Source organism: Chiloscyllium punctatum, chromosome 7 (assembly GCF_047496795.1).
Source record: "Chiloscyllium punctatum isolate Juve2018m chromosome 7, sChiPun1.3, whole genome shotgun sequence".
Taxonomy (NCBI): Eukaryota; Metazoa; Chordata; class Chondrichthyes; order Orectolobiformes; family Hemiscylliidae; genus Chiloscyllium; species Chiloscyllium punctatum.
Window position 1 is genome coordinate 82,416,338 of NC_092745.1, and position 19,825 is coordinate 82,436,162.

The following is a 19,825-nucleotide window of genomic DNA, read 5'->3' on the forward strand; positions in this document are numbered from 1 at the left end:
GTGGAGTTGAAATGCCCATCAGCCATGATTGAATGGCGGAGTGGACTTGATGGGATGAATGGCCTTACTTCCACTCCTATGTCTTATGGTCTTTGCCTGGGTTTTGCCTCTGCTGATGCTTGAGCATCCAATGATACCAGACTAGCTATGACCTCACTTGTGAAATGACCCTTTTTGACTCTTCCACCATTTGCTCCACCTCGACCATGCACCTTTCAACCTCATCCAGTATGATACCTGTGCTGTGAAATCTGCTGACTGCACCAAAAATTAATCATGAAATTTTAACACAGCTAACCCAAAGATCATGAAGCAGACATTCTTTATTTCACTGGCATCAAGCGATTCCAAATGTGGGGCAGCACAGTGGCTCACAGCACCATGGACCTGTGTTTGATTCCAGCCTTGGGTGACTGTGTGGAGTTTGCACTTTCTCCTGTGTCTGTATGGGTTTCCTGTGGGTGCTCCAATTTCCTCCCTCAGTCCAAAGATGTGCATGTTAGGTGGTTTGGGAAATGCAGGATCATAGGATAGGGTAGGGGACTGAATGTGAGTGGGATGCTGTTCAGAGGGTCAGTATGGACTCAATAGGCTGAATGGCCTGCTTCCACCTGGTAGGGATTCTATGAAAGGAAATTCCCATTAAACATGGAGGACACAGTATAAGCCTGTTGTTCATATCTGCTTGAGGAAATCCTTTGTCTGTCTGATTCTCCTATTTGTTTGAATCATCAGTAAATAGTTGATTGGAAAATTAGCAACATCAGTCAGTGTATATACTTGAAAGGAATTAATGATTTCTGAGTTCGGTCTCGTAATTATTTGCACTGACATACACTGCCAACATTGGCGATCAGGAGGTGGATTAGCTTCATTATTATCTGCAGACAAAAGCACTGATGAGTTTCAAGTTAATTCTCCCACTTGTGGGTCATAGCATATGCTGATTATTATAATAGAAGTAGAAGATATACTGTTCTGTTACATCTCAATTTATTTCCCCATTAACAGCTTTCAAAACATTGTGCATTATCAGTTTAGTGTTGACATTGCTGCTACATAGCAATATTTCTCTACAAATATTTTTCTGATTAATATAAATTCTACAATCTAAAATTGCACCCTTCTGCAATTCTTTAGAATCCAAAATTCAAACACATTTCTTCCTTCCTTTCCCCTTATAACTAGCTACTCATTCTTTAACTTTATCACTTCAACCTTCATAATATATACCGTAATCACATTCAGTCTAAAACTCTAAGAAACCTCACCAATATGCCATACCTCTAACTCAGCAATCTTTGTCTCCAGGCGTCTGAGCAGATTAATCTTAACATATACTCTCTCAGTTAAAGGAGGATGGTGAAAAATACTTTGAAGAATTCCCTGGTCTGAAAATCCAATTCAAGTGCTTTTGCTGAAGGCAGATTAGAATGACTTTTAATTCTCTTAAACTCCAAGAGTTCCCCACAGCATCAAAGCTTTCATATGCTTCATTCAAAGCTCTGGTTTCAGACATGCATCAAAGCTGCAGACTTTGTCATTGATCTCTATTGGATCTGTCACATTGTCCCCCATAGGAGTGTCAACAGCTGGAACAAGGTATGCACTTTTCGCTGTACCTAATTGGTATGCGAGTAAACCACACATTTTGCCCTCATGTTGATAATTGCATTGCTTCACCCAGAGGTGGGAAAACTCAACCTTCTGGAAAAGGCAGAGATTAGCCCTTTTTCATATGGTTTCCTAAACAAACTGAAATGGGCAGGGAGGGAAGATGAGTCTTTTCCATCTGTTCTACTTCTCAACTTGGTGATAACATACTAACTGTTTTAATTTTTAATTCAAATCTAATTTGGTTTTAAGCACAGCAACTTAACAATCACCAGGGCTAAACATCAGCATGAATATTTGAAACCATAGAAACGAGTATTTTGCCACTTTGACTTAAATCTACAGTCAGCAATAATACTGAAAAATGGTTTGATATCTAATAATAAAAATCAATTAAAATAAAGGAGGATTCAAGATGGCGGCGATCTGATAGGTCTGCCTTGTTGAGCTCTGCACCACAACCCAGGAAAAGTGGTGTGTTTTTACCCTCCCTTAACTAGCAGTTTTGTAAAAATCGGCAATATTAAGTCCCCTGAATCTTTGTACGTTATTTTTTGTGATCAAGGAAGATGACCAAAGGAAAAGGGTCATGTGGATCACAACATGGAGGGCACCCCCTGCAGTAATGGACACGCCCACAGCCTCAGAGTCGACCTCTGCAGAAGCTCCTTTGAACTTAACTGCGCAGCAGAGCCTGGTTTCAGAGTTCATTAAACTCTGAGAAAAGATTGAATCAGCGATGGAGGAGACCTGGACCAAGCTGGAACTGATCTTAGCCATGTTGCAAAAGCATGAGCAGGAGATCCAGCATCTCGGACCGCCTATGGAGGAGGTTGAGCAGTGGAGACCACAGCAGAATCCACACCATTGAAAAACAGGTGTGGATGGGCCTTAGTGAAGCAGGCCAATGAACCCAAAAATCCACATTATTGGGCTGCCGGAACAAGAGGAAGAGGATCAGCCAGTCAGCTTCTTTGAGCAATGATACCTGCAGTTCTTGGGACTGGAAGCTGAGGTGGGCCGGGTGCAAGTTGAGCAGGCTCACCAGGTCACGGCGTGCTGGCCTGGATCAGACTAACACCTCCGCCTGGACCTAGTACGATTTCAGTACTATAGAGACAAACAAATGGTATTGGAAGCTTCCAGAACAATGGGGAAGGATCCACAGGCCCTAATTTACAAGAGATCGAAAATGATGTTCTTTCAGGACTTTTCTGTGGCTGTGATCAGTGGCTGTGATTTGATGAAGTAAGGAAGAGGCTGAGAGCGACTTCAATATTCGGTATTCTGTAAGGTACCCGGCAGTGTTGTGTTTCAGCCATGGAAGATCCGTGCATATTTTTGACTCATCAGAAAGTTAAAAATAGACTGGCTGATTCAAGTAATATGGACAATAGTGTTTCCTTTGTTTTCTCTGTTGTTTACTTTGTTTACCTGGTTTTGCTCCTTTAATATATGGGGTTCCTTTTCTTCTTCATTTTTTCTTCTTTTTTTTCTTTTTCTGGGTTTGGGATGGGTTTTTTTTATCAGTAATAACTGGGATCAATGTATGGGTGGGATGGGTTGAATGCCCACTTCTAATTTCCTTGTTTATAAGATATATGAATTCTTTACTTTTGTTTTGTTTGGGTTTAGGGTGCAGCTTCAGCTAGAAGGACCAATGTGAGTGCCCCCTGTGGGCAAGGATGGAAGTTTCCTATTATCTGTCTTTTGTGTTGGTTTACTGTAGGAGTAGTTTTTAGGAGTTCTGCTTTGTTGGTTTTTGTAGTTGTACTTTCTAGATTTTATGAATCTTTTACGATTTCCACTCAGTGTGTTATGATTAGGGTTGTTCCTCATGGGGGGATCACGGGCAGTTTCAGATGGCTATGGCCAGTTGCTCATTTAAATGGTGCACCTGGAATATTAAGGGAAGTCACTCACTGATTAAGAGAAAGAAAATACTTTTGAGTTTTAGAAAAGAGAAGGTTGATGTCACTCTATTGCAAGAAACACATCTAGACGATAAGGAGCATTTAAAGTTACAGCAGAGAAGGTTCGGCCAAGTGTTCTTCTCGTCTTTTAATTCTAAAGCAGGGGAGTAGCTATACTTAATAGAATATAGAACATAGAACATTACAGCGCAGTACAGGCCCTCGATGTTGCGCCGCCCTGTCATACTAATCTGAAACCCATCCCACCTACACTATTCTATGTACGTCCATATGCCTGTCCAATAACGACTTAAATGCACTTAAACTTGGTGAATCTACTACCGTTGCAGGCAAAGCATTCCATACCCTTACTACTGTCTGAGTAAAGAAACTACCTCTGACATCTGTCTTATACCTATCTCCCCTCACTTTAAAGTTGTGCCCCCTCGTGTTTGCTGTCCCCTTATTTGGAAAAAAGCTCTCCCTGTCCACCCTATCTAACCCTCTGATTATCTTGTATTTCCCATTTCAACTGTTAGACCAAATTAAGGATGAATATGGGTAGTTTGTGATCCTCAAAGCTCTAATGCATGGGGAGGAGTATGGTATTTTGAATGTTCATTGCCCCTACACACCCCCTTAATTTTTTAATTGATGCACTTTCCAAGTTGATGGTCCTTGGAGTGCACCACGTTATGGGGGGAAACATAAACTGTCAGACCCCAAGGTGGACAGGATGCCCAGGGGTCTCCTAGGCACCTCCCTGCAATCCAGACAACTGGTGGACCTGTGTGCAAAGTTGGGGCTGGTGGATGTGTGGAGATGCCTTCACTCTGAGGGGAGGGACTTTTTCTCTAACCCATACAAGTGCCACAGAAGGGTTGATATGTTTTTTGCTCCATTGGCCTTTTTGGATTCTGTACTGTCCTGTAGAATTGGGAACATTCTCACCATGTGGCAGTGTATTTGGAGGTTAAGGCCAGAGGTGATGGGACAGGCTTGCGGCATTGGCACATAGATCCTTTTCTCCTGACGTGCAGCAAGTTTATTGAGTACTTTTCGTGGGAGTTTAAAATTTTCTGTGATATTAATTTGGGTACAGCCAGTAGCCCTTTGGTGCTCAGGGTGACTGCCAAGGACTATGCAAGGGGTATATAATTATTTCTTACTCAGTGACCTGGAAGCGACAGAGGGGAGAGCTGCAATGTATGCTTGAGGGCCAGCTGAAGGCAGCCAAGGTGACATACTTTGACAGGCCATTTATAACCAGGCTACAGCGGGTTACAGCTTTCTGGGCTGCACTCACCCAGACAATGAAGATAGAGATCGCCTTCGCAAAACAAAGGCTATTCGAGTGCGGTGATAAGTCAGGTAGATACCTGGTATATCTGGCCAGGAAGATAAGTGACCCCCAATCTCTCACATCCATTAGACAAAAAGATTAATACGGCGTTTAGGAAATTTTCCTCTGAGTTGTATTAATCAGAGGTCTATGAGGACAGGTTGATGAAGATGGAGTCTTTTTTTAAGATCTTGAACCTTTCAGGTGTAACTTTGGAGCAGGTATCCCTTTTGAATACCCCTCTGACAATGCAAGGGATACAGGAGGTGGCAAGGCAGCTCCAAAGTGGTAAAGCACCTGGCCCAGATGGATTTCTGAGTGAGTTTTATAAGGACTTGATAAAGATGTTGGCCTGGCCAATGTTGGACATGTACAATTATTTGTACAGTCAGGACTGCCTCCCATCCTCTCTGAGAGAAAGTAACATCTCCTTTCAAGAGAGGGAAAACCCCAGAAGACTATGCTTCATTCAGGTCCATCTCACTGCTAAATGTGGATTTGAAAATTCTGTCGAAAATGCTAGTGCTGAGGTTGGAGAAGATATTGCCCCCTATTGTAAAGGAGGACCAGACATGTTTTATTGGGGGTCTCGGGTCTTCTAACAACATTAGAAGAGTGCTGACCATGGTCCAGGTGTGCTAGCAGGGGGTCGATTCCGGGCTTGGTCGATGTGGAGAAAGCGTTTGACCGGGTGGTATGGCCGGACCTTTTTTAGGTCCTGGAACAGTTTGGTCTTGAGCGGGGGTCTTTGCCAGCTGGGTGGCAGTGTTATATAGTGATCCTACGGCAGCAGTCCTTACTAATGACATAAGGTCTGACAATTTTAGTATTCGTAGACGTAGCCAACAAGGGTGTCCCTTTTGCAGCTGCTGTTTACATTAGTGATTGACTATCCAGAGGGACCCCAATATAGTTGTCCTGGAGGTGGGATCAGGAGGGCCTAATAATCACCCTTTTATGAAGACGACGTTCTTCTTTTTCTATCTAACCCGACAATATCTGCACCCCGTTTAATACAATATATTAATTTATTTGGCTGTTTCTCGGGGTATAAAATCAACTTTATGAAATTGGAGGCTATGCCGTGAGTATCTGATCTTGAAGGTGGAATCCAATTCCCTTTCAGGTGGTCACAGGGAGGCTTTATATAATTTAGACATTTTTATTACTCCTGACTTTGATTAACTATATAAAGCTAATTTTGTGCATTTGTTTGAGAAGATAAGAGAGGACCTTCAACATTGGGAGGTTCTACCAATATCTTGGTTGGGTAGAATAGCTCTGGTTAAAATGAATGTTCTTCCTCGCTTATTATATCCCATGCAAATGCTCCTTCTGATGCTACCTCGACAAATGTTGCTGAGAATTAAGCTTGGTTCTTTCATCTGGTGCCTCATGCGATCTCTTACTAAGCTTGCTAGACTGCCGCTTCCATAGGGGATGGGGGCTTAGATTTCCCAGATTTCAAGAGATATTAAATAAATTCCCTATTATCCTATGTGAATGATTGGGCTTGTCAGAACCCGAGGCCTCCCAGGCAAAACGTCCCCTTATTGATTTGCTGTTTATGGACAAGATGATGACTGTCATGGAGCATCGGAGAAACTGGATTTTCATTAGCACAGTTAAAACATGGAGAATGATGTGACAAAGTGAGGGTAATTTATATAAAACTTCCCTTCTTACTCCCATAGTAGGAATACCAGAATTTCAGGAGGGATTGATGGATTCTGGCTTTAGGTTATGAGAGTCTGGAGGAGTCTCCTGTTTAGGAGACTTATTCGAAGGAGATGTCAAGATGTCTTTCGATCAGCTGAGCCATAAATATGAATTGTCCAGTAGGGACCTCTTTTGTTATTTTCAGATTAAGGACTTTATACAGAAAAAAGACCATATAACATTGGTTAATCCCTGTAAGCCTGATGTGGAGAGGAGAGTACTTTAGTTCATAGGTATTCTCTCGATTAGTACCCTCTACTATTTACTGGGATGAGGTGTCTCGAAGAACACTGAACGGCTCTGTGGGATCTGGACTCAAGAATTGAGAGTGGACATCTTGTCAGAGGTATGGGAGGACATTTGGGAGAAAGTGAGAAAGATTGAGATCTGTAATGGAATGCAGGCTATGCAACTGAAGGTTCTCCACAGGGCCTATTTGGCCCCAGAGTAGCTTGCCATATTTAAAAATGGAACATTCCCAATGTGCCCCAAATGCAAAATAGACATTGGTACTCTCACCCATGTGGTCATGTCACAAGCTTCGCAGGTATTGAGGCACTATAGCAAATGTTTTGGAGGGGATCTTGGGAACCAAAGTCAAAGTAGATCTGTCATCCCTCCTCTTGGGCCTACTGAATCTGCCTTCTTTAGATGAGCATGGGAAGAAACTGTTTAATATTCTAACATATTGTGCAAGGAAGAACATTCTGATGAGCTGGATCTCGGAAACAGGGAGAAAAGTATATATGACTGGGATAAAGTTGTCTCCATTCACAGTGAATAGATCAATGGTCACCTTTGTTGCTCTAGCATGTCTCACACATGGAGAACTTCAGGCACTAGAGATAACAGCTCTCAGCTCTTAGAGAGAGCACCATCGATTTACCATGGTACCGTGGCACACCATCTTAATTCCTGACAGAAGAATCTACAGAGTAAAACATTCCTGACAGAAGGATCATTAGAGAAGACAGAGAAAGTTCCAGAAGACATGTAACCTGGCTGTACTTTTGAGAGACTATATTTTATTGTTTTGTTATATAAGTGGGGCTTCTTTTATTGGAACAGCATACCATCAGAATTTTGCCTTATTTGGGAATAGTTAGCAGTTAGAGGGGATTTGTTCGGTCTGTCAATAGTTTAATTAATTTGTTCACTGCTAGAGTTAGATAAATAAATTGTTACTTGCGGATTGTAAAATGAGCTTCAGGGATTTATTTTACTTAAACGCTAGAAGTTGCTGAAAAAGATTACACCCTTGACACACTCTTTTGAACAGACTTTAGATTAGATTAGATTACTTAGATTAGTTACAGTGTGGAAACAGGCCCTTCGGCCCAAGGGCAATGTACTCTCCTGGCATGGTGGCTCAGTGGTTAGCACTGCTGCCTCACAGCCCCAGAGACCCAGGTTCGAACTGAGCTTGGGCAACTGTCCATGTGGTGTTTACACATTCGCCCCTTGTCTGCGTGGGTTTCCTCCAGGTTTAGGGTGAGAGGGGAAAGATATAAAAGGGACCTAAACAGCAACTTTTTCACACAAAGGGTGGTGCGTGTATGGAATGAGCTGCCAGAGGAAGTGATAGAGGCTGGTACAATTGCAACATTTAAAAGGCATCTGGATGGGTATATGAACAGGAAGGGTTTAAAGCAATATGGGCCAAGTGCTGGCAAATGGGACTAGATTAGGTTGGGATAACTTGTTGGCATTGACTAGTTTGACCGAAGGGTCTGTTTCCGTGCTGTACATCTCTATGATCCTACAACTCCATACATTTGGGAAAATACAGTGAAAAATACTTTGTTGCCACAATAGAGTTATACAATCCAAAAGGTTTTTACAAAGGGATTTTACAAATACATTAAGGACAAAAGGGTAACTAGGGAGAGAATAAGATCCCTCAAAGATCAGCAAGGTAGCCTTTGTGTGGAGATGGGGCAGATACTAAACGAGAGTTTTGCATCAGTATTTACTGTGGAAAAGTACATGGAAGATATAGAATGTAGGGAAATAGATGGTGATATCTTGAAAAATATTCAAATTACAGAGGAGTAAGTGCTGGATGTCTTGAAACACATAAAAGTGGATAAATCCCCAGCACCTGATCAGGTGTACCCTAGAAATCTGTGGGAAGCTAGGGAAGTGATTGTTGGTCCTCTTGCTGAGATATTTGTATCATTGATAGTCACTGGTGAGGTGCCGGAAGACTGCAAGTTGGCAAACATGGTGCCACTGTTTAAGGAGGGTGGTAAGATCAAGCCAGGGAACTAGAGACCAGTGATCCTGACGTCGGTGGTGAGCAAGTTGTTGGAGGGAATCCTGAGGAACAGGATGTGCATGTATTTGGAGAGGCAAGGACAGATTAGGGATAGTCAACATGGCTTTATTCATGGTAAAGCATGTCTCACAAACTTGATTGAGTTTTTTGCAGAAGTAACAAAGAGGATTGATGAGGGCAGAGTGGTAGATGTGATCTATATGGACTTCAGTATAGTGTTCGACAAGGTTCCCAAGGGAGACTGGTGAGCAAGGTATACAGGTTTTTTCAGACTGGAGGCCTGTGACCAGTGGAGTGCCACAAGGATCGGTGCTGGGTCCACTACTTTTCGTCATTTATATAAATGATTTGGATGTGAGCATAAGAGATATAGTTAGTAAGTTTGCAGATGACACTAAAATTGGAGGTGTAGTGGACAGCAAAGAATGTTACCTCAGATTACAATGGGATCTTGATCAGATGGGCCAATGGGCTGAGAAGTGGCAGATAGAGATAAATGTAGATAAATGCGAGGTGCTGCATTTGTGGAAAGCAAATCTTAGCAGGACTTATACACTTAATGGTAAGGTCCTAGGGAGTGTTGCTGAACAAAGAGACCTTGCAGTGCGGGTTCATAGCTCCTTGAAAATGGAGTCACAGGTAGATAGGATAGTGAAGAAGGCATTTGGTATGCTTTCCTTTATTAGTCAGAGTATTGAGTACAGGAGTTGGGAAGTCATGTTGGCGGCTGCACAGGACATTGGTTAGGCCACTGTTGGAACATTGCGTGCAATTCTGGTCTCCTTCCTATTGGAAAGATGTTGTGAAACTTGAAAGGGTTCAGAAAAGATTTACAAGGATGTTGCCAGGGATGGCAGATTTGAGCTATAGAGAGAGATTGAATAGGCTAGGCCTGTTTTCCCTGGAGGGTCGGAGGCTGAGGGGTGACCTTATAGAGGTTTATAAAATCATGAGGGGCATGGATAGGATAAATAGACAAAGTCTATTTTACTGGTATTTGGCAAGAACTTTCCAAAGCTGATTGGGGGCAAATGTTCGCAGGTAAAGGGATGCGTGGAAAATGGGAAGCCTTCAAAAATGAGATAACGGGAGTCCAGAGACAGTTTATTCCTGTTAGGGTGAAATGAAAGGCTGGTAGGTGTAGGAAATGCTGGATGACTGGTTGTTGGTTCAGAAAAAGAAGGAAGCACATTAGACAACGGAGATCAAGTGAGTCCTTAGAAGAGTATAAAGGCAATAAGAGTATACTTATGATGGAAATCAGGAAGGAAAAAGGAGACATGAGATAGCTTTGGTAAATAGGGTTAAGGAAAATCCAAAAGGATTTTACAAATACATTAAGGACAAAAGGGTAACTAAAGATCAGCAAGGCAACTTATGCGTGGAGCTGCAGGAGATGGGGCAGATACTAAACGGTTATTTTGCATCAGTGTTTACTGTGGAGAAGGACATGGAAGATATAGAACGACGGGAAATAGATGGTAACATTTTGAAAAATATCGATATTTCAAAGGAGGAGGAGGTGCTAAATATTTTGAAACACATAAAAGTGGATAAATCCCCAGGACCTGATCGGGTGTGCCCTAGAACTCTGTGGGAAGCTAGGGAAGTTATTGCTGGGCCTCTTGCTGAGATATTTGTATCATCGATAGTCACAGTTGAGGTGCCAGAAGAATGGAGGTTGGCAAACGTGGTGCCACTGTTTAAGAAGGGTGGTAAGGACAAGCCAGGTAACTATTGACTGGTGAGCCTGACATCAGTGGTGGGCAAGTTGTTGGAGGGAATCCTGAGGAACAGGATTTTAATGCATTTGGAAAGGCAAAGACTGATTAGCGATAGTCAGCATGGCTTTATGTGTGGGAAATCATGTCCCACCAACTTGATTGAGTTTTTTGAAGTAACAAAAAGCAGTGATTAGGGCAGAACGGTGGACGTGATCTACATGGACTTCAGTAAGGCATTCAACAAGGTTCCTCATGGTAGACTGGTTAGCATGGTTAGATCTCATGGAATACAGGGAAAACTAGCCACTTGGATGCAGATCTGGCTCAAAGTTGGAAAACAAAGGGTGGTGGTGGAGGGTTGTTTTTCAGACTGGAGGCCTGTGACCAGTGGAGTGCCACAAGGATTGGAGCTGGGTTCACGGCTTTTCATCATTTATATAAATAATTTGGAATGTGAACATAGGATATATAGTTAGTAGTTTGCAGATGACACTAAAATTGGAGGTGTAGTGGACAACAAAGAAGGTTACCTCAGAGTAAAACAGGAGTCCAGAACTACAGCGTTTAGGGTGAGAGGGGAAAATTTTAGATGGGACCTTAGGGGTTACTTTTTCACACAGAGGGTAGGACATGTATGGAATGAGCTGCTAGAAGAAGTGGTGGAGGCTGGTACAATTCCAACATTTAAAAGGCATCTAGATGGGTATATGAATAGGAAGGGTGTAGAGGGATTATGGGCTAAGTGCTGGCAAATGGGACTAGATTAGGTTAGGATATCTGGCTAGCATGGACACGTTGGACCCTCGGGTCTGTTTCCCTGCTGTACAGTCTATGACTCTTTGTCTAAAAGTAAAATCTTCTTTAGTCAGTAAAGAGTTAGCATCTCTGCTAACAAATGTTTACAATATAAGATAAAGTTTACATCATTTTTCTAAGAGTTCAAAGCCCTCAAAAGCTCCTGTAATGTATATCCAAGAAATTACTTTTCCTGATGACTCGGTGTATGACACTTAATTCTAACTACAGTTCACCCTTCCACACCTGGGCACCACAACTGTTGTAACCTGTAGTCAGATGTGTCTCCCTAATATGGCAGCCTCGTTATTGAAAGAGTGGAAGGTTTGAAGAAGTCAAAGGAGGTCATGTAGTCAGGGTCAGTACAGGAGTTGTTAAAATAGCAAAAATCATTTGTTCCTGAGAGAGGTTGAAGCATTTAATTTTAATGCCTCCTATACTCAGCTGTGAACCGCAAAATAAGTAATTTTAGTGAAGGGTCCATCAAACATGATCTGAATTATTCCAGAGAGAAAAAGAAAACATTTCACTAAAACAAGCGCATATGGTGACTGGTCTTGCTGGTTCCCTAGAAGTCCTCAGCTCTGCTGCTGCTGCCTCACCGACATCTCTAGGAGTCCCAATCCGGGCTCACCATGCAAACAAAGCTGCAGATACCATCTCGCCAACATCGCTGGGAGTACTCACTCCCGTCTCGTCCATGATGCCAAGACGAAGATGAAGTAAAAGAAAAAGAAAGCAGACAAAAAGGCAAGAAAAAGAAGACAAAAAAAGCAAGTGAAGGAAGGGTGAGGCTGATCTGGAGTGGATGGGCTCAGAAAGCCAAACACTACTTACCTTACCGGTGCCAGCATCTTGGGAAAACTAACATTACTGTGCCAGGAATTCATTGAGGTGGGGTGTAAGGGTACAAAGCTGAATCCTTTGCTGAGAACAGCACGCTCAGCCTCAGAGAAGGGAAGGTCAGAGAGTATGGTGAACACACAGCAAGAGCTGGGGCTGGAGGAGATGGGGTTCAAGGGATTGGGACTGTTGGAAGGTGGAGGGTGGGCAGGGGTGTGGATGAGAAGTTGAAGCTTGCGTTCCTTAACATCTGCGAGAAACAGGAAAAGTTTGGAATTAAGGCGTCGAGTAATACGAAGGATGAAATGAAACTGTGGACCAGGACAGCTTTGAGAAAGAGTTAAGTCAGTGCTGCTGGAGAGAGGTGTCAAGTGCTTTCATGTGGCAGTGCATGGCCCTGAGTGTGGCTTTTAGGATGTGGCGAGAATAGCAGTTGGAAAAATGTTGTATATCATGCAAGTACCTGTAATCCTGGAGGCTGCATGCAGGGTGGAATTGGAGTTGAAATCCACATGGAGTAAGTCGGAGACGAAGAAGGTCACTGAGGAAGGAAATATGGCTGTGGAAGTGAGTCTTAGTAAATACTCTAGCACTGGGACAGAAAAGGAAAGCTGTGAAGGTGGACAGGGAGAGAGAGACGAACGAAAATCCTGTCAGAGAGAAAAGCAGTACTTCTTCAGGGTAGACATTCCTGGAAGAGAGGTGGCAGTGGGTTAAATACTTGGTAAAAGCAAATTACCAGATGCTGGAATCTTTGACAAAAGGTCAGTTAGACTCGAAATGTCAGCTCTTTTCTCTCCTTACAGATGCTGCCAGACCTGCAGAGATTTTCCAGCATTTTCTCTTTTGGTTTCAGATTCCAGCATCCACAGTAATTTGCTTTTATTACTGTGCCAGGAGTGTAGCAGATGTTGAAATACAGGGACTTTCACCAAAGTCACTATAATCTAGATGGTGCATTTCCCAAAGGATTATGGAAAATCATTTTTAATGGCTTGTGATCAATTTTGACAGTGAACTGCTTACTGAACAGGTAAATATATTCTATGGTACTGTATACTGGAGCAAGTATTTTACGCTCTATATTGGAATAATTTAAAGAATTTGTGATAGACTTTCGGATTCAAACTCAATTTGTTTACTCTCTTGCTCAATGCATATCTATGGTCATTGCTGTGAAGCTTTGACAACCTGTATTGTCTTCTTCCTTGGGTTGGACTTCTGCAAACGGCAATTTTCTGCTGACAACTTTAGTCTGAGAGACTTGAACACATGCTGATAGTTCTCCTGCAATATATAAAGGAATAACTTTCCGAAGAAAAATATGATTCTTTGTTTAAAAAATCCATAGTATGATATGAAGATGTTGAAGAATCTAAGGCATATCTGTTGATCTATTTCGTTGTGTAAGGCAATTTTTAAATTCTTTCACTTTGCTTGGGTTGGGATGAATCTGCCAGCTGAATATATAGTGCCAAAAAAAAATCTAACTTACATTCACCTGGCAACTTTTGCTGTTGAAAGTTAGACCATCACAGCCAACCATTCGTGAGTGAAAGCACTGGTCTGCTCATGTCTAACAGATAAAATATCTATGGTTTCCATGCTGAATTACCACAAGCTGAATTATATTGTCAGTGTAACGATGTAAGGGATTCGTGACCCCTTGTTAGCAGTTGTCAGTTGTCCTTAGTTCTAATGTTCACGGAATATGTCTTTCAGAATTCCCATTGGTAGGATACTTGGACGAGCTCCTTGTCAATATTGGTTCTGAATGTACTTGCCAGTTTTCTTTACAAACGTTTATTGCGATAAAATCTTCTAAATAGGTTGACCTCGTCCACATAATGTCTTGCATTCACAATGTGGAAAGTCTGTTCATCCGCTACCTGGGAGTTATTCTACTCTGGGTCTTGACTTGGGTCTGTCAAGCTGTGAACTTAGTGTATTACCGTATGTTTACACAGGTCTCTAGTACATAACTTGCTGCTGTTGCCATACTATTGTACCTGTCTTCTATTTGGTGCCCTTTTGTAGTCCCTTTTGTAGTATTTTTAGAGCTAAATTTCTTGCACTGGCAGACACAGTGTCCTACTGCACCATGTGTCTTGCATATATCTTGGATTGCTTTGTGGTGAGTGTAATAGATCACACTTGCCACGCAGATGGCTTGCTTTTTTTTGTCTTGGCTACACTGTCAACACTGTTAGCTGCACATTAAACTATAGGCACAGTTGTCTGACTATGATGCCTTTGTATTCTGTGCCAGCTGCTGGTATTAAATCAATGTTGTGATTTTTTTTAACAAATTCTTATTGGAATAATTGGAATACTAAAGTTGAATCTCACAAGTTGATTTTTTTAGCATTTTCCATTTCTCTGGGGGATCTTGCTGGTCCTCTTCTGAAAGGCAACCACCATTTATATTACACTGGTAAAACTTGCATTTATTGCCCTTGTTACAGCATATACCAACAAATTGATCCTTTTGATTCTTGTGAATTTTGTTTGTAAGCAATGAATACTAAAGTTGAATCTCACAAGTTGATTTTTTTAGCATTTTCCATTTCTCTGGGGGATCTTGCTGGTCCTCTTCTGAAAGGCCTAAGATATTGGCTTTGTTAACCCCTCATTACCAACACCTGTGAACATTACCACAGCATACTTAATCGCTTAAGCACAGCTGCATCTGTCATGTAAAAGGTTTGAATTTAAGAGAATAGGTCATATCCCTTCAAAGTATTGTGGTGGCTTTGTTATCCATGTTTCTGTTGTTCTTCTGTCTTTTTATTTTATATTTTCATTTACGTACGCCTTCTGTGCTTTTAACATTGTACTTAGTGTTCTTTTTTGGCTGAAACTTGTTTTAGGGCTTGTTTTGTTTTGTGGCTCTGCATTGTTGTGAAATGCTACATACAGTTGGTTCTGTTATAACATGGTAGCTCCATTCTCATGCAATCCTGTGTTATAAAGAAATTGCATAATAACAGCACCATTTAAACTAATGGGGCCGGAATTACATTATAACTAATACACGCTTTAAAAGTTCAGACTTTAGAAACAGTGTCCCCAATTCATCAAATGTGTTGAAGCGAATTTGTATTAACAAAACTCATGTTATAACAAAACAACCTTTTTTTAGTGTTTGAATTTAAGTGTATTTTTACTTAGCTCAGTATAGATTTGACTCCTGATGGCTGTTCAAATGTGATATAATCTTTAGATAGGATGGGCTTGAATCAGCCTGCACAAATGATACTTGATTTGCTGAGAAATATTGTACTTTTGTTTGTTTTCTATATAGGGAATTTCAGAATTGATGATAGATTGTTTGATACAGCTCCCCCTATCTTTAAGCCTGGTTTCTTCTTTGTTTGTATTTGTTACATATTAAAAAAAAACATTGCAGCTGCATAATATTTTATGCTAAATTAATAAAATGAGCAAATGAATTCTGCTTATTTAATGACCAGTTGTGTGTTTGTTTATGTTAAGCACACATATATATAATGCAGAGTAATCTGTCTACAGTCGAGTATTCAAGTGCTCCAGTGCAGACAGCCTGTGGACAACTGATAACATCTGGTACTTGGCTTATTTAAAGGTACATCATTCCAAAAGTTTTGCCTGACCAGGAAGTACTGATGCGGGCCTAAGGAGACAAGACAGAGGAGAAAGAAACACTGTCACTTGATCTTATACTTGCAGCTACTGGCCTCGATAACTGACAGTCATTGAGCAGGAGTGGGCCACAGTCAGTTCAGGGGAGAAAAATCTGACATCGATAAATCTGTCCTCCAGCAGATTACTCAGATTGCTGCAGTGTCACCCCAGGGGAATCACAATGGTTTCATGGACCACAAGCATGATCTTTTTGGAATGACAGAATTCATCCCATTATATCTGCAGCTATCCATCAGACAGTATACTTCCTATCACCAGATAGTACAGTGCAGGCACAAAGCTGGTTTCTCCAGGCCACAAGATTTAGAGGTCGGCAGCTTTCCACTAGCCATCCTGTAGCCACTGACATCTCACTGCTCAGAAGTATTGGGTCAGGCAAAGACAGCAACAAGAACTTCCCTCCATCTTATGATCAGAAGAAGGAATATTTGCCGATGATTGCACAATGTTCGAGCACCATTCATGACTCCTCCGATATTGAAGAAGTCTATGTTCAAATGCAACAAGATCTGGACAATGTCCAGGTTTGGGCTGACAAGTGGAAAGTAATATCTGCTTCACTCAAATGTCAGGCAATAACCATCTCCAATAAGAGACAATCCACCTACCACCCCCAGATATTCAATGGTGTTACCATCACTGAATCCCCCACCATCAACATCCTTGGAGTTACTATTGACCAGAAACTCCAACTAGGATTGCCACACAGTCACAGTGGCTACAACAGCAGGTCAGAGGCTAGGAGTACTGCAGCAAGTAACACACCTCCTGAATCCCCAAAGCCTGTCCATCATTTATTAGACACAAGTTAGGAGCATAACAGATAATACTCTCCATTTGCTTAGATGAATGCTGCTCCAACAACACTCAAGAAGCATGACACTATCCAGGCGAAAGCAATCTGCTAGATTAGCACCACACTCATGAACATTCACTCTCTCCCTCCCTATTTCTGCACTGCAGAAATTCAAAGATTCTTAGATAGTACCTTCAAAACTCATAAGTACATCCATCTAATTGGATAAAGGCCATAGGTACATGGGAACACTACCCAAATTCCCCATCAAGTCACTCACCATCTTAACTTGGACATACTTTGGCATTTCTTCACTGTCACTGAATCAAATTCTTGGAATTCTCTCCATAAGGATATTGTGGGTCAACCTACAGCATGTGGACTGCAGCAGTTCAGGAAGATAGCTCATCACCATCTTCTCAACGTCAGCTAGAAATAAATAATAAATGCTGGCCAGCCAGTGACAACCACACTCCATGAGTGAATAGAAAAAACACAGGCATACAGGAAATGCACAAGTTGATCATTAGCTCAATCATAGAATCCATAGTGTGGAAGAAGACCATTTGGCCCATCAAGTCTACACTGACCATCTGAAGAGCTTTGCACCCTGACAAAGCCCCCGACTCTATCCTTTGTAACCCTACATTTCTCATGGCGTACACATCCCTGCACACCATCGGCAATTTAGCATGACCATCTTTGGATTGTGGAGGAAACCGCAGCACCTGGAGGAAATCCCTGCAGACATTGGGAGAATTAACAACCTTTACACAGACAGTCACCCGAGGCTGGAATTGAACCTGGGTCCCTGATACTGTAAGGCAGCAGTGCTAACCACTGAGCCACCATGCTGCACTTGATGCTTTGTTCCCAGAAGTTGCAATGGAATGGTTGTTTTGTAGTGGCTTTTAATTCAGGATTGTAGCCAAGGGTATATGGTATGATCATCTATAACGGAAGAATGGTAAGGAGTCAAATTCATGAACCATTTGAATGATATCCTCAATGACAGTTTATCTGAATGTGGATGCACTAATCACCTCCTCCCATCTCTTCTTGCTGATGTACTCCCTGGTGTAAAAGGCTTTGCCTTCATGATAAGATTGTGGGAGATGTGAAAGCCCACCTTCACAAATTGGGACACTCCCCAGTGATATTAGCATGCTCCTCAAAAAATAGTTGAGGCAACATCTAGCACTCCAGTTCTTGGCAGAAGAATGTTCCTCATGGCAAAACTATTCTCATTTTATGAGCCTAGTCATATGTAACTGGATTGTGGAGGAGAGTTATTGGACAGGCATAAGATTTATAGGTTTTGTCACAAAGTAGCAATTCTATAGTTTGACATGGTTGCTGAAGGATTGAAGTAACAAGACAAACAATTGGCAGAATGTCAACATTTCAACGATATAATTTGCTGACTGGTCATACAAACTGCAGATTAAGTGGTAACCTTTGCAGTTTATGTCACTATTGCAATGAGATATTTACAAAGCTAGTCATATGCAGTGGCTGGCACCCTGGAGAACTCCACTAACCTGGCAAAGGCACATGCGAATCCTCCTTCTGTTTACAGGACAATAAAACACCACCCCCACCCACCCAAAACTGAAGAGAATCTTCATAATCTCTCTAAAATACAGCAGTAAATGTTAATCTGCACGTTGTTAATTACGTTGCCTCTTCCTGTCTGGAAGGATTGGACAGTGAAGCTAAGGGTCACAGTCACCTTTATCTCCAATAGCAATATGATCCTGATGTACTAGATGGAGTTTTGCAACAATCAATGATAGTTGTCATGGTCATTATTATTGATACTAGATTTTATATTCTAGATTTATTAGTTTAAAAAGCACGAGCAGTTGTGATGGGATTTGAACCCACAGATCATTTGAAGTCCAGTGATATTACAACCATGCCCTTGTACACCCTCGATCTTTAACGTCCATAGCAGAGAGCCCTGCTCTGCACTACTCTCCTTCCCCTGTGCGAAGCTCATTTTCCCTGCTGCCACTGCACCAACTGCCTCATACTCATCCTAAGGGACTGGTTGGTGAAAATCTCTTTAAAATAGAAATCTAATATTTGAATATTACCTTTAGATAGAAGATTGTCCTTCCAGGAATGATGGAAGTAGCAAAGGTTGAAATCAGAAACAGCTGATTAACCAAACCTGCTGGATCGATGGCTATATAGAGTGATAAAAAGCTATCTGGATCACTAATGCTCTTTATGGAAGACAACCTACTATGTAATTTTTAATTACCTACTACAATGGCCCAGCAACTCACTTTGACTGGCTAGCTATAAGGAAGTAGGGAGTGGCCATAAATTGGTCTTTTTGAGGTTGAGCAATGTAACGAGTGATGTGTCACAGAGATCAGTGCTGGGACCATTAACTGTTTATAATGTATACTTAAGATGAAGGGCCAGAAGGCATGATTGCCAAACTTACTAAGGACACAAAGTCAGAGAGGAAAGTAAGTTGTCATGAGGACAATGTTACAAAATGAAACAGATAAGTTATGAGCGAACAAAGATGTGACAAAATGGAGTTCAAATTGGAAAAGTGTGAAACTGTCCATTTTGTCAGGAAGAATAAAACAGCATACTATCCAAATGGTGAGAAAATGCAGAGTTTTGAGATGCAGCAGAATTGAAGAGTCATGGTGCATAAATTGCAAAAGTTAATGTGGAGCTACAGCAAGTATTTAGAAAATCTAATAGAATGTTATCATTTACCACAAAAGTAATTGATACAAAGTAAGGATGTTCTGTTTCAGTTCTACAAAGCCTTGATGAAATTACATTAGGAGTACTGTGCAAAGTTTTGCTCATCTTATGTGAAGAAAGATTTAAACGCAATGGAAGCAGTTCAGAGACAGTTAACCAAACTAATACCGCTGTCTAATGAGGAAAGGTTGGACAGGCTAGGCTGGTCTCCATTGAAGCTTGAAAGAGTAACAGCTTATATAAATCTGTTAATATCCTCCTACAGTTTACAGCTATCCTCTGCACGATTTACCACCCAACCAATTTTCATGTCATCAGTAACCTTCTTGATAATACAGAGGAGAAAGTGAGGACTGCAGATGCTGGAGATCAGAGCTGAAA